Here is a 26381-nt window from a genome sequence, read left to right as displayed (position 1 = left end):
CGACCTGACGGTTGTGTGTCGGATTAGAAATTTCCTTCTCTTTTCTGGAAGGTAGAAGAGAAGGGGGGAGTGGGGGGAGGCAGAAGGAAAACTAGCCCAAAATAGTATTCTGTTCTTGTTCCAGTTGATGTATTTAGCATTTTGTCACTGACTTCTGTCAGACCAGGAAGGGCTTCAGTGTATGAAAAACAACACTAAGAGATCAGAGAGGAAGGGGACATACCAAACTAGTGGATTCAGTACGGGGTCCCGGGCATGGCCAGATCCCTCCCACGGAACAGTGTGACCCCCCTGCCCCTTTTGACAGAAACCACTCACAAGACCACGTGAATACTTTCTCACTTTTCCTGTCTTAGGAGTCTCAAGTGAAGAGGCAGCTGCCTCGTGCCAACCGGTTGGGAAATGTTAGGCATGAGGTGTGTCTTCCAAAAGGCCTGAATCAGGATTGCAATGCCCAAGTCAGATGCCTAAAATAAGGAGGCAGCCTCAACCCAGACTACCCTTTCCCCTTCCTGAAATGACGAAGTTGCTGATTTTCCCACTTGCCTTTTCAGTCGCTACAGGCTTCTGCTAGAAAGGGATGATACACTACCTTAATTTCTAAAGCACAAAAAAATGCTGCAATGAGAGATTCACATAACGTTTGGTGTCACACACGGAAGCCTCACGTAGAATGGGCTGCTATCACAGGTAAAACCAACTGGGTTAGTAGCAGACTGGAAGCTGTGGCTTCTACAAAGAAAAAGCAGACTCAGGACAAACAAAGGGACATTAAGTGGAAAGGGAACTTCTGACTGTACTTTGTCCCCCCATCTTCCATTTTTTACCCCTTCTAATCCTTCCACTCCATCCCTTGTCCTCCTGTCCTTTTGCAAAAATCCAAAATGGCACTGGTCATGTTACAACTACAGATCATTTGTCAAAGATTTGTCTCCTCCCTCTCTGTATGAGCTAATCATTCTCAGCAAGCTTTCTGGGGTGATGAGTCAGTGGCACAAAGAACCGACAGATTAGATGTGGTATTTTCTTCTGCTTTTTTTAAGCATGGCAGTCTCCCCCATCCACAAGCACAGAGGAAGAGGGAATCAAACATACTGCAGCTGGGAGCATTAAGGATAATGTCTGAAAAACCTGCAGCTTCCAGTAAAAGCCTTGTATTTTTTGTGTTTTTTGGTACCAGGCATTGCTGGATGTTTACTCAGCAACACACTGTGTTAAAAGTTGCAACATTCATTTTTAAACATTAATTACCAAGGCATGATTGCCTCAAAAATCCACTGCCTGAGGCCAGGGCCTAGGAAGTGGAAAATGTAATTTCAGAAAGAGATGAGAACAAATGCTGAGCCTTTTAATTGCAGGTTAGTACAAATGACTAACAGTAAAGCAAAAATCATTTGGATGTATTTGTTGTTCTGAATGTTGAATTCAGAACTTAGCAGTGAGTTGCCTGGAGTTTGTGTTTTTTAATCCAGTCTTCTTTTTGTAGAAGTCAGACAAACTGGTCAATTTTGGAGAGGTGCAGGAAGTACATTTCTAAAAATTCAGTGAAAGAAAGAAAGAAAGAAAGGAAAGAAAGGAAGAAAGGAAGAAAGGAAGAAAGGGAGAAAGGGAGAAAGGGAGAAAGGGAGAAAGGAAGAAAGGAAGAAAGGGAGAAAGAAAGAAAGGAAGAAAGAAAGAAAGAAAGAAAGAAAGAAAGAAAGAAAGAAAGAAAGAAAGAAAGAAAGAAAGAAAGAAAGAAAGAAAGAAAGAAAGAAAGAAAGAAAGAAAGAAAGAAAGAAAAGGGTAAATGATGCATGCAAAGTCAGGCAACAGTTGCAATAGTTGTTGGACAGTTACTGTGCTCGTTTGGAGTTTCATTTTGGGATGAAGGCTGCAGTGATTCTCAGCATCTATCTTCACCTCCCTCAGTTCTACTGAAACCTACCTGGAATGACCAACAGTGTAACAACGGATCGGGCCTGTTTCATCACACATGGCAACACAAGATTAAATGCTGCTGTGACTCACCACTGCTGTACCAGGTGTCCCAGCCTGAATCCAACAGAACCACTGCAATCACAGAATCACAGAACCACCTCGGTTGGAAAAGACCTTGAAGATCATCTAGTCCAACCATTAACCTCACTTTGACCATTCTCAAGATAGCAATAGCAGCTTCATCTCCACCCTTCTGGCCTTGCTGCTGACAGACTGGGGACAGCCCTGTGTGAGCACCTTTGCAGGGCATCAGAGGCACTTCTTTTCCCACAGGGGTAGAGAACTTGTTCATTCCAGCCCCCCATCGCCCCTCAGTATTGGCCATGCCTGGGAGCACACACTGATGGGAGATGTAACTCACAGTCTGGTGGGCCTGAAGCTGGTTTCTTGTGTTGACCATAGGAGAGACCGTAAGTGCAGGGTCTGTGATGGTCCTAAAGTTGCAGTTATGTGCCAAAGCCCGGAGCCCAAAGAGACTCCAAATGGTGATGCTCATCTTTTCTAGTGATGACATTCACCAGGATCCTCCAGTTCTGCTTCTGGGTGTGCTCAGAAGCACTTCTGACCTCATATCACTGAAGAGCTTGGTGCCTGCCTCCCTAGGATTGAGAAATGGCATGCCACTTAGCTACCAGCAGGGCCTGACCCACTAGGTATATCAAAAACCTGCCTAACCCATCATGTTTCATCCAGAGGAGCAGTGAGAAGACAAGAAGATGGTGGTGATGATAGTGCTTGTGTCCCATCTTCTCTCCCCACTTGCTTCTATCTAACAGTTCTGTACTGTACAGCTTTTTCCCCGTGACCTGGGAGATCTGGTTTCAACACGCTCTGAGTACGTTCTCTTGCTGATTCAGTCTGCACCCTGCTGTTAAATGGGGAATAAAAGACCTTATTTACTTCATGGCCATTCTCATCGGGCCTGTACCGCAGCCCCTTGCCCACAGGCCAGTTTTTGCAGGACAGCCATGAGCACACTGTTAAGAGTTTGCTCTCTTCTGAGTGGGCTGGCTGCAGCCATGCTGCATAGCACTCAGCTCACATCTCCCCTCATGACCCTGTAGCTAACAGTCGTTATTTTCTGTGCATAGGCTTGGTGGGGGTTTTTTCAGTTCAAAGTACAGGAAATACTAACAGGTTGCAGGCAAGCAGAGCAGTGCTGCGTCAAAAACATTACAATGCCTGAAAAAATTGTTGTGTGCTCTAGGAAAAGGATGGGTGAGGGCACAAATTATGCTGTTGCCTAACCTGGAATAACGCTGAAGCACTGTCCTTGTTGAAGGAAATACATTTGGTGTCTTCCACATCTATCTTGTCTGTCTGGAGTAAACCCTGGAGTGAACTACATGGTTGATGACACTCATGCTTCCCCTTGGGGATACCAACGGATTTGGTCCAGAAGGGAGCTCAGACACTGACGGTGTCTGACATAGTGACCACGGGTAGTATGAATGACCAGGAAACCCATCCCTGGAGCAAAACAGGAGTGCACCGAGCTACTAGCACAGACAGAACGTTTTTAAGCAATAGCTGTTCTACTTTGATGGGGCCCACGAAGTTCAGGAGAGGTATCTCTACTGAGCTCACTCTACTCAGACAAAGCACCAAGCAGAACATCAAAACCAAGTGAAACGCAGTGCTGTACAGCAGCCCTCAGTTGGTGGGGTCAAATAAGTAATGACAACATTAGTTTTCGCACTATTCCTCCCTTTCAAATAATCCAGGTGGGTGCTTCATTTGTAAGGTGATGCCTGGAAGTGTGCAGGAGAAGATTGGGGCTCGCACTGTCTCCCATCCTCCCCTCCTTTGCCAGCGATCCAGTGACCAGTTTCAGTTCTGTTTTACCATGGGTACGACCAGAGACTGAGAGGAGTCTCCTGTGTCTCTGCCCTCTTGAATGTCACTGCTGTTCTAGGGAAACCCAGCTGCCACTATGTTTTCCTGATCGCCACTAAGATGATTGTCAAGGACAGAAAATATTAATTAAATTTTAATTAATAAATTGAATACTGTGGGGTTAATTATAGCTATTTACAGGGAGTGTATGGGATTTGGAGAGCCTACCTTCTGGTGTTTTTGCACAAAGTGTTGCCTCTTCCTCTAAGCTCTAATTAGCTGGCTTTTTTTTTTTTTTTTTAATAGCCAGTTTCCAAATGATTGCTCAGTAGCTCCCAGTTTGTTCCTCATCAGCAGTTCTCTGGCACAGCTGCTACAGAAGGGAAGCAGCCCTGCAGTTTGCCTTGCAGGGAGCAGGTGATAAAGAATCTATCAGAAGTGGTGTAAACCAACATAAAAAAAAGAAAAAAAAAAAAAACCTGAGAGGCCCAGCCCCTAACATTGTCTAGCAAGGGGACTATATAAGTTACAAAGGACACGGGCAGAAATAAGAAGGAACAGCAACATCTGAGGCTGCTGCAAGGTGAAAGATTTTCTCTCCATATGCAGCTCTCTTGTCCAGCTGCATGTTCTACCTCCCTGCATATGTGTAACACCGAGAGTCATCAACAGCAGACAAGCACCTAGGAAAAAGCAGGCTGTTCCAGCACAAACTCAGAATAATTTCTCCTCTGCTCCTTATTTTCAACCTACCTGTTTCCTCCTTATTGGTAAAACCTTTTTAAAATTGAAATGGACCTAATTATCTGTATTTTAAAACCAGTTACTTTCAGCCACTCAGTGTATAGCTATAAAGAACAAGGGTCCTTTCAGGACACTGTTAAACTAAAGGCACACAGTAAACATACTGTGTCCAGATATCAGGAGTTTATTCCAGCCTGCTTTTCACTTTCATACCACTAGATGCAAACTAATATTGCCTAAGAACCAGCACAGAAGAGAGCTTTGGGGGTTTGGGGGTTACTCTGGATATTGTTTTGTTGGGGCTTTTTTTGAAAAGTGAACACAATCAGCAGACAGCCCGCTGCTTTCCCTCAAGTGTCTCGTCCTGCCTGCCAGTGTTCCCGACTGAATGGCTGCCACAGGAGCGGAGGGCAGCGGCTGGAGGACGAGGGCTGGCAGCGGTGCCGCAGCCGGCAGCTGGCCTGGTGCCTGCCTTCCCCTTCCCACCACAGCAGCTGGCTCTGCGTGGCAGGCACAGGAGCCAGATTTTGGCTCCTGCTGAGGTAAGATGGGGTGAAGAAAAGGGGGAAAAAAGATATTTTTTTTTTTGTAACGAAGAGCAGTAACGTTAGTAAGGGAAAATGGAAGTAGACTGGCCAACATGGAGAGCAGGATATCCCCAAAACCCAGCATGGATCCCTGTGGTTTCTGAGGTTGGAAAACCATTGCCTAAATTAAGAAAGCTATCTTCCATCTCCAGAAAGGAAACGTAAAAGCCGGAATTGCTCTTGCAGAAAAGCCTAACTCGTCTGGCTCCTTGAGCATGCTTGAACATTTTATCCACTCCCCTTTGCAGCGAAACGGTTTCGCTGCCCAGGGGCGCTGAGCTGCGGGCTCCCCAGCACCAAGGTGTCTCCCTGTGCTGCACTTTGTCTGAAAGCCTCGGATTACAGCGCCAAAACCCTGCTCCAGGTCTACCTTTCACAGCCACAGAGATTCGCCCCAAACAGGGAAGATGAAGCACTGTCTCCTCTTCCAGTATTTAGAATTGTGTCACCTGAGAAACGCTTGCCAGTGCGTGTGAGAACTCAGCTCCTCGCACCGATACACGCGCACCCACCAACAGAGCCGCACTGCCTGCGCAGCACTACCAGCTGCTGCAAGACATCATTTAAAAAAAAAAAAACAAACTGAATGGTGTCTTCAGACAGGTTTTTCCTAAAAATAATTTTGTAAAGAGGAGGTAAAGATCCCGCTGCTGAAAGCTTTTGCTCCTCCCGAGGCTCAGTTGCTCATTCAAGTCGCAAGATCCCAGTCACACTGAGGACTGTTGGTCACCCGTGGGCTCAGAGGCCTGGAGCCAGGCAAGGGGAGTGCAGGCTTGGTTGCAGGTTTACAGGGTTGAGAGCCCGGATTAGCGAGGCTGTTCTGAGCCGGGCCGGCGGTGCCCGCCTGGCTGGGGCCTGGCCGGGCCGGGCGAGCTGCCGGCAGGCTCGGGCTGCCGGTGCCACCTTCTGGAGACATGCGCAAGCGTTATTCACCTTCCTCTTGCGATGGAAGCAACGCTGGAAAGAAAGTGTCTTCGTTTCACTCCCCAGCCCTGCTTTTTGTGTCCCCCCCTCCCGCCTTTTTAATCCTTAACCATGTAGCAGGTACCTCGTGGGGAGGAGCCCCAGCAGGGGGGGGCGGCTGCGCGGGGCATCCCACCTTCTCTGGAGAAGTATGTACCCCAAGCTCGGGAAAATGCTCCCTCCTTTTGGCATCTCCTCTTCTCCAAGCACAGGAGAAGCAGAGAGGAGACAGTGGCACTCTTCTTAAGAGACATCTGTGCATTTTAGGCCAGGAAGGAAGAGCAGGGGCATGCAAGGCCATCCTGGTTAACACTAGTGGCACCATCTCAGGGGCTCACAAAGTATTAATTTCAGCTAGGACTAGCCTGCGGAGAGGGGTCTGACTGGTCTTGCTGTCCAAATAGCTTTAATGGCCATGTGTGAATGCAGAGATCATGAAGTCTTGCCATTTATGTCAACGGCAGTCGTGTTCTCAAAGGGAATTGTCCTCTTTAACATCCAAACCACAAACTGTTGAGCGTGGTTACACCACAGGCATTACTGAGAGCAAGGCTAAGGTTAGAGAGGCCACCTCATCCTGAAAGAATCCAAAATTATATCTCCTGCGGACAGCAGCTGCAGTTCTACCTAGTTCTTATAGCTGCAGAGTGAGACCCGGCCGCTGTCTTCCAAGCAGCAAACAGGATGCATACACCCAACACAGCCTCAAACCCAGCTCGCAGAATAAGCTCGGGAACAACTTTTAGTGCAGAGGAGATGTCTCCAAGGAAGGGTTTAAAGAGCACAATTAGGAGCAGCAGACCAGGAAAAGCTGTGAGGTTGGAAAGAAATGTCTGAATTGGTAGAAAGCAAAAAAGAGCCAAAACCCCCCAAACCTATGGGGACAATGCAGAAGGCAGGCAGCAATGAAACACTGCAGGCTGCAGGGCGCAGCACCGCAGGGCTCCTCGCTGAACACTTGTTCTTCTGCCCCAAACTAAAATGGAGCTTGCAAGCATGCAGCACCTAAAACAAAGGGCCTCAATTTAGTGGCAGCTTTTTTAGGGATTACTGTAACATGAGACAGTGGCAATAGATGCAATGGGTTATATGAAGTGCACAGGTAATGAAATACGGTCTACAATGGGAAATTAAATGACCTTAAATGATACTTAAAAGTATTATACAGACACTGCTGCACTTCTATACTGCAAATGGTACTTGTTTCCATTTCAGAGACTGGGGCGCAGCAGCGACATGGAGTCAGGCGGAAGAACCCATAAGGCAAACGTACAGCAACGGTAGGGCAATGTATTTATTTCATAAACATAAGGTACCTGAAATATTTTTTCATTACATTTATTTTAAATCTGTCAAGCCTTCCTTTCATATGCACACAGCTTAATGATAAATACCAACCGCATGGTGATTACAGCCACACTGAGGCTTTGATGTGCCACGTTACTATTAGGCAACCCACTTTCAGATGCTGACCCATCCAGGTTGTCAGTTTTTACAGTTGGTCTCCACTTGAGTTTAACTGCTGCGTAGCTGGTTGAAATATATGTCCTGTTACTGCTTGTGCAATGGCTTCATTGGATTTCTTTTAATGCAGATTTATTAAAAATAGCAGTAGGCTATTTTCCACGTGGTGTAATCAGAGCATCTAGTTAAAGCATCTAATTCCTACTGCTGTTAAGTCTCAGTTCCCACAGCTCTCGGGGAAGGACACGGACAACTCCTCTCTGAAATAAGTTTCAGCAAGATCTGGGATTCTAAGCCCTGCAGAAAGGGATTCACAGATGCTCTTCTCTCTAGCACTGGCACTTGATGGTGTTGTATGCTTTATAACAAAGGGGGTCAGTGAAGTACTTTTACTCTCTTTGGCTACTACACTGAGGAAATAGCAAGATCTCTATTTATAAATTTTATAATTTCCGGTCTGTATTGATTTTAAAAGGATCTTTAGCATGCAAGCAGCTGTTTAATGCATTTTGACCCAAAAGCAGAGCATTTGCATTAGTATTCCCACTAGAACGTTTGTCCTTTCATGTCCATGCATTAAGGCCCTGTTTAAAATCTGTCCATGTCCCTAATCTCTCTGGGGAGCTTTCCCTGAATATTCAATGCTAGTCCACAGTCTGTAACAAAGGAGGGAGGGGGGAAAAAAGAGACAGAGAACAGTGTTTATGCATAAAGTTTAACAGCCTTTTCACGTAAAAAACATCCGCACGCACAAAAGCACCTCAACTACAGAGCCCGGCATTTCCACAGCAGAGATCTGACAGCGTGTGCAGTTTTTCAAGTTAACTAACTTACAATAAGGGCATGAGGCATCTGAGCTCCAGATGCACTCATTCAGGCAGCCAGGGCCATAAATAAAATAGAAAAGAATGCTCTGAGTCTAACATGGCTTTTACAGAAATGTGTTGAAGATCTAGCAGATGGGTTTTGCTGTCTCAGCTTTTACCTGTGTAACAAAGTAAATGCATAAAGCGGCTTACTGGCTCCTGCAGTTCAAAACCTTTGCATTTGCTCCCATATGCTCCCACGAAGATACGGCTAATTTAAACAATGAGCAAAATCCTATCCCCCAGGGAAGCTGATGGCAAAACTCCCACTGGCTCCAGCAGGCTCTGGGTGTTGCTCAACATAAATGCAATTGGCTGAACTTGACTAACGGCATAACCAATACTGTAATCAAATTTGTATTCTTTCATCTACAAATTTGCCACCCTAATGCTGCCTCTGGTGCTGCTGTCGTCCCGTGGTTCTCGTGGAAGGGCCAAGGCAGCGACACAGCTGCTACCTCCAAAACTGGGCTCAGTGCAGCCTCAGCCCATGCTGACAAGCAGCTCTTCCACGGACAGGTGAGAAATCCTCTCCTGGATTAGGACAACATAGCAAAACATTTGGTCCTACCGCTAATTTTGTTTTGCTCTATCTACGTGCTGTTCTAATGAAGCAGAAAACTGCAATCCTGCATTTGAAAGACAGCATATCAGGTAGCAAAAATTTCTGATTTTCAGAAAAGTATGCCAATTGAGAAATGAGTTTTTTCCCTCACAGAGACTTCATCATCCTCATCATCCAGTCTAGCTTTCATAAACATCTGAGTATTCTTTTTGAAGCCAGTCTGCTCTTTGGGCAGATGGCATGGAAATTTTACAGTCCATTTCATCCCTGATGCCTACAGTTAATGCTGTTAATAATGAGATACGCACACTTGGATACATATACAAACGCACATGCATATACAGACATCCTAAGAGAAGAAAACGTTTCTGACGTGTTCTGATAAGGGAATTAAATTGGTGAAGACAGACTCCTGAGCTCAGCACATACTAGAAGTACATCCTCAAAACTGTACATTTGGCTGACTTTGGGAAAAATTGTGCACTGTGAACAACTAAGCAATGCTTCCTAGTTTAGTATTTCTGGAAAAACAATTCCTTTGTGTCTCTCTTAATCCTTACCAAAATACATCTGCTCACCTGTACTACTTAGTTTTAAAATATAACCATTTGGGTGGCCACCGTCAGTTTGATTATTGTGGATGCTCACTGTTCGCCACACTTCACTCTGATCTGTCCCTGCAGGTCTCAGATTCTCTTGCCAGAAATACATGTGGTGATTTTAAGGTATGTTTGACTCATTTAATTTCATAACCAGGGAATACTTTTTTCCTCTCAAGATTCTGGATTTTAAACAGAAAATCTCAGCACTGAGGATGGGGAGATGCAGGGAGAGGAACACGCAGCCTGGGACCCCCCCCCCAAGACCAAAGCCTGCACCAGGAGGAAGGGATAGGGGCAACTCCAGGGCTGGGAGGTAGAAGAGGAACAGGCACTGAGGGAGCTGCTGAACTAATGCATGGCGAATCATGGTTGGGTATGTCCTTCCAGAGCCCTCCTTAAGAGGCAACATTTCATTCAGGCAGCTCTTGCAATCTGGGCTCTGCTCATCTTTCTTGGTGCCTTGGCTCAGTCCCTCCCCACAGTTCCCATCCCTGCCAGCTCTCAGGAGTCTCCCCCCATGCACCCCAGCTTCCAGTCAAAGCACTGCTTTGTAATGCAGCTTAGGGAAAGATGGAGGAGGAAGCAGAGAATAAACATATTTGAGGACCCATGACTCAGACTAACTAGAGAATGTGCTTAAAGCAAGTTTGTTTCATCAATGGCAGTGCTCTGCTGTTTGCTTTACCCCTTTTAGACTGGGTCATCCCAATTCTTTTTCTCCATTTAATGGTGACATAACTAAGCGGCCAGGAGGAAGCTGTCTCACCTATCATAAAAGCACAGTATGCAGTAATCACAGGAGGCTACCGTTCAAGACAAAGCCATGAACTCCACTTTTAAGAATGTGCTGGGCTATAATTCTGAAGAACGCACTTATTAGCAAACTCCTGTTTTTATAAACTGCAAATCAAGACACAGCTCCCTTCAGCACTTGACCGGCTTTATGAATCATGAGCCCTGCAGTGCATTGCCATGAGACTTTGCTTTAGAAATAAAATTGTTTGTTCAACAGCAGAACACCCCAGTTCAGCCTTCTCTTTCCGCAGCTGCTGCTTAGTCTCAAACCAGAATGAAACAGCTCTGAAATTACACATGCTCTTAATGTCCTCTTAGTATCTACCAGATTCAGTATAAAAGCAACATGGTGAATTTCTAAGTCTGACATCTGCTTGATTAAGCAACATTTTCAGTATCTGGCTACTTTGTAAAACTAGGCAGCTAAGTAAAACAGGTCTAATGCAGAGTCAGTCATGTGATTATTTTATTTTTTTGGGGGAGGGGTGGTGGTGCTAGAGGTTTCCCAGATATCCCTTATTTCAAAGCAGGAAAAAAAAACAATGGCCAGCTCTGTACCAAACCACAGGTCAATAGATCTCAATGGTCCAAGGTTAAAATCGGCCTCCAGCTAGCTGCACAGACTTATCCCACAGGTATTAAACAGGAAACTTTTAAAGCTTAAAAATAGTTACAGTTATGTGACTTATTCTTGTAAAAGGATTTTTATCATGTACATGAAGACTAGAAGCCTTCCTCCTTTGAAATGTTTGTGTTTGACACTTCCTCTGTAGCACAGCAAGTCTGTGTTTTTCTCTCTTGCACGGACTGTGGGTTGAGTTTTGTTTTGCTATTTTGTCCTTTTTTCTTTCACAAATCAAGCTGTCAGCAGCATGGGAAGTAAATCTGTAACTAGGACACGTAAGAACTCTGTTCTGAGCCTGCATCGCTGCTCCCAGTAAAGTCACCCTTGGAAACAAGAGCACTTGAGAATATCTTAGCACGCAGTGAAAGGCTTTTCGCTACGGTTTATTTAGCTGAAAAGGAAAAACATAATTCAAGTAAAAACCTCCAGAGATTAGAGATGCTAAAAGTACTTGGTCTCTGCTGAGCTTCCTACTACTGCAGGCCACAACCTCTGAAGAGCACTTTGTTTGAATATCCGCTTTGGTGGGGACAAAGCTTTGGGGCTGGGAGATAAACCTAGTTTTCTTGGACTGATATGAAAGCTAAACAATAATATATGCTCCTCTCCTACTACCACAACCACTCCCAAAGCTAAGGGAGTCTAGCCCAATACCGAAGGGCCGTGCTGCGCACAGCTGGTTGCTACATGCATTGCTTTAGCCTGTTATTAACTTCTTCCTCTGCTCCTTACTCACTGCCCTGTACCACGGCTAGTAGCTGTACTCTCCACATGTCCAGCCTCCAGCCCCAGTAGATCCATCTCATCTGTCCCCAGATGCCACCACTTCCCAGGTGGCCCAGTTTACCTAACCTCGATCTCCTGCTGGGCCCTGGAGCCTATCTCCACCGTCAGATGCACCGTGCTCAACCAGCCCAGCGATGTAATTAGCAGTGCAGCTGCACAGCCACCAACCTGCCAGTATGCATGTGGCAGACCACTTCTTGGCAGCTATTAATCATATATTGCATAAGAAACAGTCCCTTAACGCAGGCTAGTCTTTCCACTCCTGAACCATGTAAAGGACATAAAAGCTTTTGGCCCGGCAGAAAAGTGAACAAAATGACTGGTAATTAACTCTCATGACTACAAAGGCTAACAACTTCGGCACTAGCAAAGGGGATCAGAGGCAGCTGAGCTGAGAAAGAACTGTAGCAGAACAAGTATTTGCCTGAGAGCAAACACTGCCAGAGTGCTTATTTTAGAATGAATAGTCATGTTAGTTAACTAGAGCTAACTATTGAACAAATAGCTCACGTTACAGCATACCGAGGTACACTAGATGTATCCTTTGATCTACTGACTGACAGACCTACTGCAGTGTTCTTTTTTTCAGAAATCGAAAAAAAACCAATTTATCCTTTATAGCTGGTTCTGGTTTTTGGTACAGAGTCTTTTCACAAATTAATAGAAACGAAACTCGTATGAAAAAGGAAACTAAAATGGACTTACTCATTGCAGCATGAAATATTTACACTCAGCGTGAGCATGCAAAGACAAAAAGAGCAACCAAATTAAAAGTTTTTCTGTAAATTGACACGTGTGACTGTTAACCCCTTACTCATATCTCCATCAGGACAGGCAGGCTTTGGTGCACTACGTGCTCTTGTTATTTCTGACCTTTTAATGCAACTGCAGCCTCTCAGCATCAGGATTTGGCCTGCTGTTCAGTGGCATACTATGTAGCCCACCACGCCCTACATGCCACTTACTTAAAATACCAGTGTGGACAATGAATATGACTCCCATGGTTTTCAAGAAGTAGGGGAAGAAAGCTGTTTTTTTGGGAGTGTTTTTTAAGGCAGCCAAAATTCATCCTGAAAATTACAAGTATGTGTTCTGATTATCACCATGCAAGTAAACACAGCTCATCTGGAAACACACATGAACTGATGAGCAAATGTTTCCTTCTTAGGTGAACTGCTTTACACTGGTCATAAATGTAAGGGATTTGACAGGGATTAAAGATTCACTTGTCAGCTGCTATGTCCTTTAATAAGCTTCTTAACATCTATACTGACAGAAGCAGCATGTCCCCAATTTAGCAAACCAGGCCATCTCTGTTCAGGTTTCGCAGCAGCTCCGGAGGCCTGGAAAAAGTATTAAATGCAGTGAGTTTTTTGCCCCCTTTAGGGAAATAATCTGCTAAATAGATTTGCTTCAGACCCAGCTTTTGTGAAATGGACAATAAAAGTATTAACTTAATTTTGAGGGGCCACACAAAGCGTGTGTGGCTCTTTGTGCTCTATAGAGGAGAAATTCACATACCGAAAACCCGCGTTGTGCTCTGCTATATACTGTTCTCGTACCTCCTGGCTTAGTTCATGCCCACAGCAAGCTTCTTCCTCAAGGTTTATTCAGCTCAGTAAGGATGGCCTTGCTTGTAAAGCACTTGACAGCAGCTAGGGGTTCTCTGCCACAGGCAATGTACCCACTGACCTTCTAACCTAGGCAAGCAGTCTTAATCCCTGTTTTGCACTCTCACCTGTAACACGGAGATCAGAAAATTCTTTTACCTTTCCAGCTAAATATTCTTTGACTTTTTAAATGGTACGCTCCTTAGGACAGAGGGTCGACCACGTACTTATCCAGAACCAAGCACAAATCACACTTTGCTTTAATTCTTTGGGATCTCTGGACAAGAATCACCCCCTAAAATGTTAAACTGCTTTTGTTTAACAGCGTTTTTAAAGTTCAAGCTGACTTTAAAGCAGACCAGGCAGATTCTCACTTTGGGCCCTTAGGTTAATCTGGTTTCCATCCTCCTGTCTTTCTATGCTGTGGGCAATTCCAGGCAAGTTTCTTGCTGGTCTCTTACAGTTGTTTTGTGCCATCTGACACTGCTGGGGCCATGCAAGTAAGGAACTGTAATAACAATACTAACTGCTCAGCTTTGACAGGACATAGCTATTTTTACTGGATTACTTTTCTGGCACAGCATTTAAAGCACCAAATGATTTGACACCTGTAATTTTATACTTGGAATAACACAAGGTATTCATACTTCTTTTGTAATGTAAGATAAAAGCAAACACTACATATGTTCTCATTCCAGTGCTGCTGTCTGGCAGCTATTTGCCTAAGGAAAAACAAGTACTGTTACATTACAGAATATGTGGAAAAGTAAGAGCTATGGAAAAGAAATCATTAAATAGGTAACTTATTCCCCTGCTAGCACTAGACTGCTCCCTGCAGCATGTTTCAGAGTGTTTTGTCCAGTCTGGTTTTACAAGTTTCACATTACTTTCATTTATATCTTTAATACAGCGCTGAGTCCAATGCGGTTTGGTGCTGCTTATTTTCCTTGTCTTTCAACTAGAAGACTCAGTGCTAGACCAGCTGTTCATATAGAGTCGGCTCCAAAGCTACTGAAAAAAATCTGGACTCTTTCCACTGACTTCAACAGGCTTTGGATCAGGCTCATGAAAAGACAGCGAATACATTTCATGTAAGACTAAGCAGGTTACAGTCAGCAAAGTATAAAGAGGATTAGCTGTGTACAATCCAAAGGCATATTACTCCACATGCTTCTGAAACAACTGGCTAACACACTTTCGCTTTCACAGAGAGAAAGGGCCAGATTCGTTTCTGGTGCTCTGCCACTAAGTCAATGCCACCGTGCCAGGAACGAATTTGATCTGGAATCTGCCCAGTTAGCCTCATTACAACTGAGATTTTCCTAAACTGGAGGTGAGGAAATTTATTTTCTAAAAATGGCAAAACAATAAACAAATGCTTTCTGCTTTCCAGTTGAAGTTTAGGTCTTTTAGACTAGAGACCCTGTGGAATGAGTATCAAGATAAACACACTGGGGTTTGTCTCTCTCCTCTGGCAGGGAAGGATGGAGACTCCTTCTTCTTCAGAACCTAAAATGGGTCATATTTGGTTTAAAACACCTATACTTAGACCTTCACTTTCTGTCACCGAAACAGATGGGCAGCCCCAAACCGCTTATTTGTGCATATTTTACAGAGCACTGATACTTCAACACACACCCAGTGTGTATGCTTTGAGTGCATGACTTCTGAAAGCTAGAAGGCCTTTTATCAGGAATTATTTTATCAGTGGGGGACTCATTCTGAACAATACAATCAAACGAAGACGGTGGTGCGCAGTTATTCTCCCCACCCTTTCAAAGTTCACAGCAAGCCGCGTCACAGTTAGTGATGTTCTCAGCTGCTGAGAATGCTTTAATCAACCACACTTTTTTTTCTGCTCTCTCTGTTCCCTACGGACAGGGGACTTCATGGCACTGCTTTGTTGTACAATGTGTACAGTTATAACCTACGCTAAAAGTATGCTATCAGTAAACGAACACTGGGTGTGTGTGTCAAGCAGATGAGAATGTTCTTTTGATCTGTGCTCCATCACTCTGGCAGACGGATGTCTAAATTGCTTTATTAATGTGCTGAAGTCTTCCATCATTTCTCAAACAATACTGAAGGAATAATCAGAACTTCATCGCGTTTTGATTTGCTGCTCTTCCAGCTCAAATCTAGCTGGATGTTGTGCAGTAGGGAAAAAAAAGATTTAAAAAAAAAAATTTATTAATTTTCAAGAGGGTTGGGAAGAAGATATCATGTACTTGACACTCTTGGAAGCCACCGTCAGAAGCTTCTCAAAATTTCTGTTTAATTGCAAAGCAGTTTCCACACAATATGGGAGCTGTATTTAGCTTTAAGTACAATTTTGAAACTAGTTCAAGGGAGCAAGACAGGGGATTCAAAGCTTTTTTTGAGGATAACTTAGAATCAGAAAAAGCATGTTTAAAAAGCATAGAGGTTTCTGAACATGATGATAGCAATGCTTTTAGCCTCCAACATAGGAATAGCTGGGGAACAACAAGTAATGCAACTGGTTTGAAGCTACAGAAGCACATTAAAGAAAGCTTACATGCAATTGCCTGTAAGACTGTGATGTAGAAAATCCTTGATAACCCTTCCAAAAATATGATTCTTATGTGATAGTGTGACAAAAACTGTGAATTCACCCAAATTTCCCCAGATTGAATGACACAGCTATAAATGACAAGGGGGAGAGAAAAAGAGGCAAAGTAGGGCCTCTGTTCTATAAAAGAAAAAAATCAAACTACCACTTCACAGGCAGCTAAGCTGATCTAACAAGTCACGGTTGCAAATGTGCGAGGTCAAGTCTCTCAATCTCTTACCCAGCCTCCCAGCTGCATTTTCAACAGCTCGGGCACTCCTCTGATCCTTTACCTTCTATCTGTCATTTAGTCAGCCGATTTACCTTGCTATTCCAGAGAAAGCTATCTACCTTTCTGTTATTTTTCTTCCAGACTAATAGGTCAAAGTGGCTAAAGGAGGGATCCAACGCATGCCAGAACAAGCGCAAGGTAAGAAGCAGGATGACCAAGAGCAAGGAGAGCTGGGAGCGGAGAGGACTGGGGACCACCACTTCTCTCTTCTGGTGGTAGCAAACGGTGAAAGCATCTCCGAGTGTCTCATGGAAGCACTGTCTTAGCGCAAGGACGTCATTAGAAAGGAAGGGTGACTCGAAAGGAGAAGTGGAACAAGTATGGGTCCTGATCATTGTTGCTTTGGAGGTGTGTGGATATAAGGATGCAAACTAGAGGAGCAGGAATCCCGTATGTCTGCAGAGGATTTAATGGATAGAAAAAATATGTGCATACGCAGCAGCTGCAGCACAGTGAGGAGCCAGGGGATGTATAATCTATATGCAAATGACTGCGTAGCTCCCCCACCCATGAAGGCATGGGGCTGACTGCACAGAGTCTTAGTAGCTGTGCACTACGTCTACGTCAAGCCTTCTGTTTCTGAGGAGTTTTGCACTTCCTATGCATGGCTGGCCAGCACAGCACACAGCCAGAGCTGCTCCTGCTAGGCTGCTTCGTGTTCTTCAACTGCAGTGCGTGCTCACAGTGCTAATGTCGAGGGTTTCTAGACATGCAGCAACTAGTTCAGAAGTGTCTGCTCCCTACAGCTACCAGACATCTGGAAAGCCCAGACAGATTTAAGAAGTCCTCAAAATCTGCCTAAATGTGATTTCCAGGTGGAAAGAGTAAATGTGTCTAGGAAAAGGAAGCCTGCAACATCCAGAAAGTCCTTCACTACCTGTAGAAAAGCAAACACAGAACAACAGAAGTTTAGGAACACCTGTTCTAATGAACTAAAGGCAGGGCTGGAGCTCAAGTCTCAATTTCTTCACCTGTCTTCTCTACTGACTTGATTTACCATAACTCCATTTTACAACGAATTTGAGAGGACGTGCTTTCACAAAATGGAATTATGAGAGGTGTCTTGCAGTTCAGCTTCATAAATGTTCCTGTCACTGCATAAAGAACTTCAGGCCTAGACACCCATGAAGAAAATAACTGTAAATGAATAAGAGGCTATGCACTAATGGGAGAATCCACCCTTCTCTCTCCTTTATATGGCACTGTCTTATAAAATTACTTACTTACATACCTCACAGAGACGCAATACTTAATTAATATTTGTGAAGTGCTTTGAAATTCTGATGGAAGACATCATACTAGTGTGTATTATGACTAATACAGTGTAAAAGTGATGCCAATGGTGTTGCTCAAGCAGAATGATGAAAGGATATCTATTCAGTTTCTCATTTAAAAAGGGGAACGGAGGTGAAGAAGGGTTAGGAAAGCATTTTAAAACTCAGTTATCCTAAAGGAAAAGGGAGAACAGGGGAGGAGAGGAGCTAAAACAGTTTTCAGAGGAATTTACTGTGCAGTGTGCATTAACTCCTGCAAAGTCAGAGAGTAGGCGCCTACAGCAAAATCCTGGCTCCAGTCAAGTACACAGAAAATGTTTCACCAACTTCAGTGAGGTGAAGATTGTTAGTTTTTGTCATAATTTCCAAGAGATGTTTCCAGCATCCCATATGCAGCTTTGTGACTTTGCACAGTTGCTTGTTTACAGTTTAGGTTCAGGAAATAACCTCTTCAAGCTAGGGCATGCTCACCATGTAAAAGCAACTGCTCAGCTAATCATCTTTCTACTACATCCCACATCTGGAGTAAATCTTTCCATTCTGATAATGAATTTGGACCTGAGCTACCTATTTAAGTTGGTGGCAAAACTCCAGTTAAATGGAAGCAGTGTGGAGATCACTGTAGATTTTGTGATAAAGACGGGAAGAAAACACCCTGTGTTTAACAGTGGTTGTAACTCATATATATCCCTGGACTTCAATTCATTTACTCAGAAGACTGTGGAATTTGTAACTAATTCCCGACTGGAAAAAAAAAAAAAAAAAAAAGGAAGTAACAGAAATTCAGACAACTTCTTCTTTCAGAATTAGTCCTCCATACCTAGCAGGATAAAGACTGGGAGAAACATGCTCCTCACCACTTCTGGGTAAGGCAGAGTTAAAGAGCACATTTTTCAACTGGAAGCTTTGCACTTAGTAGGCTCGAAGGAGAAAGGCTATAAAGAGTAGCAGGTGATAGGTATCAAAATCTGAGAGAAGGCAGAAGGTACCTGGGAGCTTTTAGTATTAATAGGAATCATTTTACAGCTGGAGTCTACAGCTGCTTTAGTAGGAAACTAAGTGAAAACGTGCTATGATACAAGTTTTGATTTTTATTTTTTTTTTAAACAGATTGAAGCCTGCTATTTGGTGTATATAGGGCTTTTGGTAAGCTATTACTTGCCTTTTTCCAAGTCGTGTGTGATGGCTTCCACTGAGTATCTCTTAATGTACTCCTATACAGCACAGGGAATCTTAGAGGTACTATTTATTGTAAACCATCTCTTAAGGTAGGCTTTCCAACTATGCTACATGTAGAAATGTTGGACTACAGCAAACCAGCACTTCTAAAGCAGCTTTGTGTCTATGCAATTGCCTAGACCAAATGTAATTATTAAGTTGCACATTGCAGCTTTCCCTCTTCACTTGTGCTAGTATGCTGTATCTTTTTAACTGTACTGCAGGTTCTGAAGCATGTAGGCTTTTAGTTTTCTCTCTCAGTGCTTGTACAGCTGTGTCCACAAATGTATATATCCAGTAAAACCCAAGGAAATGTTCCTGGATGCCAGGATTAAGCTTAGATAGCTACAGCTCTAACAACTCACATGCAGTTCTCTGCTTTCTATTTAACAGAGGATTTTCCTAAACCTCTTGCAGCAGCTCTTGCTGTAGCTCTAACTACTGACAGTTGCTTTCTAGTCCTAGTGGAATATGCAACATCATTCTTCCATCTAAACTCAGTAGGCAAAATGGGTTGGTGTATGACCTACATCATGTTGCAGCTCTCTGGATCCAAGGAGAGATGATGCTAAGTGGCCAACGCAAAAATTCAAGCCTAAAGCTTTTATTGACTAAAAGTTAAATGCCTGATCCTTGAAGACATGTGAAAACAGTGCTGTGTCACTTGTTTAGACAGATAGGCTGTGTCTCCTTCCTCTGAATACTCATTAATAGCATACTTAGTGGACAACGAGTCCCATCAAACGTGGCAAATGTTTCTTTAGAGTCCGCCTGTATTATGGTTGGAGATAATGTTGGGCAGGCAGCATAGAGGAAAAATGACTGTCTACTGCTTGGCAAGGCTGCTTTCAGGGAAGGACACTGAAAAGATGCTTACTACATGTTCTGGAGAGGTGTAATTTTGTGGAGAAGCCAGAAGAAAATGATACAGGAGATCACAGTATGCAAGGCTGTATGTAAGTCAAAGACCTTTGCTTAGTGATGTCTGCATTGAGCTGATAAGACCTAAAGGACTTTTTAATACTGTTCCTCATTTTAAGACTTCAGAAAAAACAGAATGCTGCTAAATTAGGTATTTCATGGCTTGTCCTCCTCACTGTGTGTCCACCTACGTTATCCTTGACTTTTTACCTGGCTAGCTCTGGCTTTCTCCTACTGGCTTACCCTTTTTTCCCCAGTAGGCTGAAGAGCAGCCCAGCAGCAATCTCTGAAAAACCACACCTATATGGAAAGCATCTGAATTGCCTCTAAACACATCTAATCAAGCCTAATCACTCCTACCTGGCATGCTTCTCAGAGTAGGTTCTTGCAGTTCTCTAATCTTCTAATTTACGTTTCTGTGCCTTGTTTGAATGTTAACACTACTTTCATGATTCTCTTATGCCATGAACAGGACACAAATCCCTGATTTACTGTTAATTTGTGTCTCTGGCAAGACTTGTATTCCTTCCACCTACAACCTGCCAAAGTGAACTCTTGTCAGGCAGTCTAGTCACCCTGTATCTACAAATGTTGCATTCTGAGTATCTTCTTCTTTTCTCCTACCTCCTAAGTACCCTACGTACATTTCCCAGCCTCAGGTGAATGATTTTTCATGTTACATTAAAATGAATGTTGTTCAGATGGGCATGTCTTTTCAAGTAGTCCAGGTATTGGTGTACTACCTAGTGCTTACACCTTCAGTTTGTGGTGTTCATCAACACTGTACAACCAGTTGTAGAGACTCCTGTAGAGTGCTGAAAGACTGGAAATAACTGGTCTGAGGTCTTTTGGACTGTGTTAGGTTTCTGTTGGATCAAACTTCCCTATGGATATTCCCATTCCTTATGGGTCTTCCTTCCAAGGGAGTTCAGTACCTCAATTTCTAAGTATTTTAATGCTAGACTGATCTCTCTTGAAATTACTGCTGGCTGTATCTACATCAGAAATAACTACAGGCCTGTAAATCAAAATACCTGATGCTGAGGGCTGTGTTCCCCCTATGTGGGGGTTTTGTGTGTGGTTTGTTTAGACCAGCTCTTGCCTGTTCTCATGGACTTTCCCACCTATGACTTGTGGACGGTGTTAGGCATTCTCCCATGGTGCAGCCTCTGGTGGTCCCTCTGAAAACTTCGAGTCAAAGTGCAGTACATGGAGACAATCTGCTTCAAAAGCACACTCCTGGCTCTAACTCATTTAACATCATCAAAGCGAGAATTTACACTAGTGCCGGAGCATAGATCAACACCTGCCAGACAGACTGGGAGATTACTGCTGCCATTAATGAAGTTAATCCGCATCTGGAGAAGGCACACAGGGATGTGGAAGATTTCTATCTCTTTGTTAGTTAATGGGAGAAGCTTGCAAAGCCATTCTTCAAAGCAGATACAGCTACAGATATGAAAAAGGAAAACATTCCCAGTTCACGTGCCTCCAGTTTGATCTCTGAGAGGCCTAATAACATGGTGGCAGAATCCATTTTTAGGTAATAGATAATTGGGCTTACTATGTTTAGTGATCAAATTAATAGCCGGAATGACTTTTTATTTGGTGTAGGGAGGGGCAAGAAAGGCAGGGCAAAATCCTCCAAATTATCTGCTGTGTACTGAGGATATACTCTGAGACTGCTCGGGAAACAGGGAGTATGTATTTTAGCTGGTGGTATGCTGTGCAGTCACTTAATGAAAATATGTAAATACCAATCACCAGGGCAAATTACTCTGCCCTGGGGGAAAGGGGGTGGGGGTGGGGTGTTAAATGCAACTGTTATTACTGATGTCCAGTTGTTAAACAAAAAAACACCACCACCACCCCACCAGATGAAAGTGTTCTATCACTTAACTAAGGTCACTCTAATACCAGAAAGCATCTCTGAAACACACTTAAAAGCAAGTATAAGTAGCTGGTGATGCTTTTCAAGTTGCTCACAACAGGGAAAAGACTAAGAAGCAATCCTGAACCAACAATGGGAACCGTGTTAGTAAAATTTCAAGTTTTCTTGTGTATCGGGTAACTTTTCAGAAGTACACTCTCAAATAGTTTCTATTCCTTATGATCTGCTGAGTAGAAAAAAAGTAAGACTGCATATTCAAGAGGTTATCTCCCACTCTAGCTTTATAGTCATGTAACTGCTGCTTACTTCCAGAAACTGAGAAACAATACAGCCTTTTTCTGCATCTTTCTCAGTTACACAAAATCACTGCTCAAAACTGTAGACTGAGTCACCATCAGCATTATAGACAAATAGAAAAATCCAGTTCAGTCCCTTTTTTCCCTCTCCCCTCCCCTTTGCTTGAATATACAAGCATTTCAAGATCAAGTGCTTACGCACATCAGTTTTTGACTTCTGTTTCTGTGGCACCTGCACAGTTGGGACCTGGACAAATGATGAGCTGCCTGCACAAAAGTAGGCTAGAGCTGATGCGGCCGTCAGATCTGTATCTAAAGCTCCATCCTAATTCTCAGAACAACCACAAGTTGGGCCGCCACCAAATCAGCCTCAGAACTGCTCTAAGCGCTGTGCTGCTGACTAGGTAAGGCAGTACAGGCAAGTAAGAGAAACTACTGTGCAGTATCAATGCTTGCATGGAGCTATGCTGTTTAACAGATAAACTGCGTTCAACAGGGCTGGCTAAACTGTGACAGGTGTAAAAGGAAGGTCAAGTGCCCCAACAGCCATGTTGTTAGGGAGGGCATGTGTGGGCCTCTTCGTGTGTGCTCCAACACTTAAGGTGCCTTAAGTGTAGTGAAAACAACCCCCAGCATCAGCTCTTCCTCCTGCTCAATTTTATGTTGTGGTCACAGCTGCAAAGGTAAGGATGTTATTTTGCTCCTTTTGCTCCTCTGGCATTGAGTCAAAACCCAGAAGTTTGTATTAGAAAAGTGGCCTGGAAAGTACTATATTAACAGACATGCAAAGCCTCTGACTTCTGGGGAATAAAGAGCTTTGAAGTAAAATACATGCAGCAGCAGTAGTAATCCATGCACACTTCATTAATTTCAGAACTGCAACAGCAAAGTACTACTTAGAAAAAGCTGTAAGAGAATAATGAAGGGTTTGGGCTTTTTCTTTTAATCGCAAAAGCTCCTTATCTCAGTTCTCCATGTTTTTTCATTCAATTTACAGTAGTCTAAATTAAAGCTCATCTAACAAAAAAATGACACATAAAGTTTGACTAACCTCTTCACCCCCCTCTTGATGACAATCCATTCTTCCTCAGGGGAATAAATGCAACAACTTTATAACTGCTTGGTTAAGATAACTTCTCTGCGCTTTGTGCTTAATGGAATTTGGCTGACTTTAGATATTTCAGCACCTTAAATTATTATGTGGAGATAGTGAGGGCAGCAATTCTTGCAAAGTCTTAACTAAGACAAAAGGATCTCTAGGCACTAAGCTGTTGCGTTATCTCTCAACGTGCACGCATCTTTCTGTACCACACCCCCAGGCAAGTTTGAGAACCCTTAACATGGGCTACCGCACAGTATGAAACATCAGTTTCAAATTTGAGTCAAAGCTTAGACTCGAAGAGTAAGTGCAGTTTAACACTGCATTTAAGTGCAGCAGTGAGATGCTGCTGGAAGGGGTGCTCATGCCCCTTTTTCCCTCCCTTCTGCTAGACTGTGCAGCTGCAGCGTATGCCCTTCCAGAAAGCTGGGATGCACTGGAAAACCAGCTTTCAAAAAACTAGCTGATCGCTAAACTGGATACAAGAGGTACAGCACGATGTACAGCTGGGCAGTGGAACAGGGCCATCTTGCTGTCACAGCCTGCTATTACTCCAGCCTGTGAGGCCGGACTAAGGAGGATGGCTCATTTTTCCGCCTCAGCACTTCAGTTTATCAAAAAATGGCTCTAAAAGAAGCAATCCAGCCCACTTACACCTCGTGCTACGTGCTCCCTTCTTGCACTTTAAGAGTTCATGTGAATCAGCAGAAAGTAATTGATTTGATTCAAAACCAACTAGGCTGGGAGGCAGGAGGAATGAGCTTCACCAGTAAGAAGGGACAGGGGAAACCTCGTCTGGTTTAGTGATGAGAGTCGTCTTAAACTGGAGAGTTTCAATTTTTAGAGAAAGAAACATAGTAATTTGATTTCTTCAGTGTCAAAATATTAAACATGCTGAAGACAACCTGATCACTTCTCAAGTTGAAGCAAATCTGACTGTAGTTTTCTTATGATGTGGATTAGTTACTGCAACCAACTTGCTTTACGCCTGCCCTAGTCCTTAAAATTTCCACTAGCTGTGCTTCTGACACAAGGTTTTCCACAGCGCAGAGTACTTTGGGCATGTGCCTGTTTTAAACTGTACCTCAGCCCAAGGGATGTTATCTGCCACAGCCTTCTGTGCTTGTTGGCCGTGGGCAGAAGCAATGGCACCCTGTGCCTCCTCCACCCCACACCCACCCACGTGGGAGCTGGAAGTGCTCCCTTGGGCAGCACCGTGTCTGAAAATGATATTTAAGTGGGTGAAAGCAGCATTATCGGAGAAGGTCTTTACAGCAGCTTGAATATTTTCTGTGTATCAGGCTTTGTAGCTTGCTAGATAAATTCACCTCGCATCCCACTTCTAAAAGCAGGTGACGTGTATCTAAAGCGCAATTACCGTTAAGATGGTCCTGGTAATCGCACTGCGAGATGATGTGTGTATAATTACTGCACTCCTTCATCCTCTTGCGAGGTCTAAGGCTCCTCGCTTAGCAGGCCTGCGCCCACCCCGCTGCACAGCTTCCCTTGCCACAATGTCACCCAGCTAGTGCCTCTGTGTTCACCCTGCCGCCTTTCACAGAATCGCAGAATCATCCAGGTTGGAAAAGACCTTGAAGATCCTCCAGTCCAACCATTAACCTCACACTGACCGTTCTCAACTCCACCAGATCCCTCAGCGCTGGGTCAACCCAACTCTTCAACGCCTCCAGGGATGGGGACTCCACCCCTGCCCTGGGCAGCCCATTCCAACGCCCAACAACCCCTTCTGGAAAGAAATACTTCCCAACACCCAGTCTAAACCTTCCCTGGTGCAAGCCGAGGCCATCTCCTCCTGTCCCATCGCTTGTTAAAATATTATGTGAAATCCTCACCCTTGTGACAGACATGGTTAGAATTGGCAAAAAAGCTACAGTGGGAGATTAACATGGAGAAACTAAAAATGAAAACATCAGACGGATAAATTACCATCATGTACTCCTGTTCATTTGGGGCTGACATCTAACAGGAAAGATTAGCAGAAAGGCCATTCGAAAGTACTGTCATTGATATTCAAAGCTATTGCAAAAAATATATGCATTTGGCAAAGATACAGGCCTTTCATCAAGCTCTGCATGACTAAGCTTATGTGAGCATTGAGCTCATAGCAAAATTCGGGTCCGATTGTGTTGTGAGGGTCATCGAATAGCAAAGTCATTTTATGATTTCTATTTTCTCTGCACCAGCACACGGAGGAGGAAAGGAGACAGCCTGCAACTGGGCGATCCCCCACTTCCTAAGCCTCTGCTCCAGATATAAGCGGCTGCTCTTCTCTCAGCCCTCCCGCGGTGCAAACCCGCCCCCCGCGGGGCCCCGACTGCCCCCAAGCCCCCTCCCGCGCCGCGGCCGCCATTTTGTGCAGCGCCGAGCTCCCCCCCCCCGCCAGCGGACGTGGGGAGGGGGGGGCTCACTCGGGTGCCGCGGCGCCCGCGGGGAGGGCGTGGGGGGGTCCCACCCTAAGGACAGCAACCGCGCCCCGGGCTCGGCTGCCCCTCCCCACTCACGGCAGCGGCGGTCGCGGAAGGGCTCAGGCGCGGGCCGGGGGGGCCGCCATTGCCGCGGCCGGCGATGCCGGCGGGGCGCGCCAGGGGGCGCTGCCGGGCGGCGCTGCGAGCGGCCGCGGCTGAGGGCGGGGAGGGGAGGGCGTGGCGGCGGCGCGGGGCCTGCCGGCGTGTAAACTGGGGGGGGGCTATCTGAGGGTCCCTCTCCCCGGGGACAGGGTTGGGGGTTTCCTCGGTCTGGGCCTCCCCCTTTTCGCCGGAGGTGGCGGGTGTCCCGCAACCGTGGGGTGGCTGTGAGGGAACCTGTGAAAAGGCGGCTGCGGGTCCCAGCCCGCTGCCTCGCCAAAGCTCAGGCTGCCCCGTAACCCAAATCCCATCAACTCGTACTGATAATCCAAACCTCACCTGAATTTACTGCCTTGTTCTAAGATCTGCTCTCTTTTGTGGTGCTTTTCTTTTTTTTTTTTTTCCGGGCCAAGCCCCAAACCAAGGGGCACCCTAAAAACACCCTCATGCATAAAAATAAAATTGAAAAACCCAACAGAATTTCTGTAAGCATCTTTCCAGCAATCCCCAAAGACAACTCTGGATCTAATCTGATGATCTGATTCCATACACCGATATGCATATTCAACTTAATTAGTGCTGGCTTTAGCTTATCTTTTTCATTCCAAATTTATCCCTCATCATTGTCCCACGTAAGCTGATGTCCCCGCCACAGTTTATTTAAGCAGGCTGTTCGAGCTGTCTCTGAGCTCAGCACTTAGGCTGTAGCATTTGTAAAGTGTGTATGAGTGCTGCTGGATTACAGGATCCTGAGCCTTGGCTCACAGTTTTAATTCATGTGAAATTAAATGATGAGTGTACCAATAATTTCAGAGT

General features: G+C 44.6%; 1 protein-coding gene and 1 long non-coding RNA gene across 4 annotated transcripts in view; one reads left to right on the top strand and one right to left on the bottom strand.

The window, feature by feature from the left end:
• Positions 1–25577, bottom strand: part of COA1 (cytochrome c oxidase assembly factor 1) — a 53447-nt gene extending 27870 nt beyond the window's left edge. For 2 of the 3 annotated variants that reach the window (XM_074843075.1, XM_074843057.1), the window contains exon 1: positions 25503–25577. The gene's annotated coding sequence lies outside the window, so the exon portion shown is untranslated. The remainder of the gene's footprint in view (positions 1–25502) is intronic. The other variant, XM_074843083.1, reaches the window with a different exon arrangement.
• LOC141934503 (uncharacterized) lies at positions 4992–16945 on the top strand. Its single transcript, XR_012626353.1, has 3 exons — positions 4992–5099; positions 7323–7419; positions 16363–16945. It is a non-coding gene; the product is annotated as an uncharacterized LOC141934503 (long non-coding RNA).
• Positions 25578–26381: the final 804 nt, after the last annotated feature.

Source organism: Strix aluco, chromosome 1 (genome assembly GCF_031877795.1).
Source record: "Strix aluco isolate bStrAlu1 chromosome 1, bStrAlu1.hap1, whole genome shotgun sequence".
NCBI classification, from domain to species: domain Eukaryota; kingdom Metazoa; phylum Chordata; class Aves; order Strigiformes; family Strigidae; genus Strix; species Strix aluco.
The sequence above is the reverse complement of the archived record's forward strand: the minus strand, read 5'-3'. Positions and strand labels throughout refer to the sequence as shown.